This window comes from Ziziphus jujuba, chromosome 7 (assembly GCF_031755915.1).
Source record: "Ziziphus jujuba cultivar Dongzao chromosome 7, ASM3175591v1".
Taxonomy (NCBI): domain Eukaryota; kingdom Viridiplantae; phylum Streptophyta; class Magnoliopsida; order Rosales; family Rhamnaceae; genus Ziziphus; species Ziziphus jujuba.
Genome location: NC_083385.1, coordinates 29,662,501 through 29,663,800, shown reverse-complemented (window position 1 = coordinate 29,663,800; position 1,300 = coordinate 29,662,501).

Sequence of the window (1,300 nt, the reverse complement as noted above, 5' to 3'; positions counted from 1 at the left end):
CTTTGCCCAACCACTGTGCCATGGTGTCCCCCAGCCAAGCCTAGGGTGGTGCCACCGATGCCCCATGCCATGGCCACCATGCCCCACGCCATGCCCACCGATGCCCCATGCCATGGCCACCATGCCCCACGCCATGCCCACCGATGCCCCATGCCATGCCCACTGATGCCCCATGCCATGGCCACCGATGCCCCATGCGATGCTCACCGTGCCCCATGAGATGCCCACCGTGCCCCATGCCATGCCCATCGGCTTTGCCATCATGCCCAAGGATGGCAAAGGGGTTAGTCTCCATGAAATTATGTGTGTGGACCCAATATAAGGTGTAGCACTTGTAGTGCCCATCGTTGGGGCATCCGTGTGCCATGCCTTGCCCCGTTGGCGGCATCCGTGTGCCATGCCGTGCCTCGCCGCCCCACCACGTACGCATTTTGCCGCAATTTCGTGCAATTTCCGTGCAACATAAAGTTCCAAAAAATCACATGGATCATTTTAAAGCATTCCCAACAAAAAAAACCAACCTCCAACCCATTTCCTATTTTATTCGAATTTTTCTTAGTTTTTCGGCAAAAAAATTATAAAAAATTCTATGTTGCTCCAAAAATTACAAATCCAATTCCATAATGTTCTACCCATTTTTCTAAGCATCCCTGCAAAAAATCTCATCAAAATTCGATGTCTAGAGCAAAAAAAGGCCATTATGACTCCTCGATTCCCACCGATGCCCCATGCCATGCCCATCGATGCCCCATGCGATGCCCACCGTGCCCCATGCGATGCCCACCGTGCCCCATGCGATGCACACGATGCCCACCGATGCCCCATGCGATGCCCACCGATGCCCCATGCGATGCCCACCGTGCCCCATGCGATGCCCACCGATGCCCCATGCGATGCCCACCGATGCCCCATGCCATGCCCACCGATGCCCCATACCATGCCCACCGTGCCCCATGCCATGCCCATCGGCTTTGCCATCATGCCCAAGGATGGCAAAGGGGTTAGTCTCCATGAAATTATGTTTGTGGACCCAATATAAGGTGTAGCACTTGTAGTGCCCATCGTTGGGGCATCCGTGTGCCATGCCTTGCCTCGTTGGGGGCATCCGTGTGCCATGCCGTGCCTCGCCGCCCCACCACGTACGCATTTTGCCGCAATTTCGTGCAATTTCCGTGCAACATAAAGTTCCAAAAAATCACATGGATCATTTTAAAGCATTCCCAACAAAAAAAACCAACCTCCAACCCATTTCCTATTTTATATGAATTTTTCTTAGTTTTTCGGCAAAAAAATTATAAAA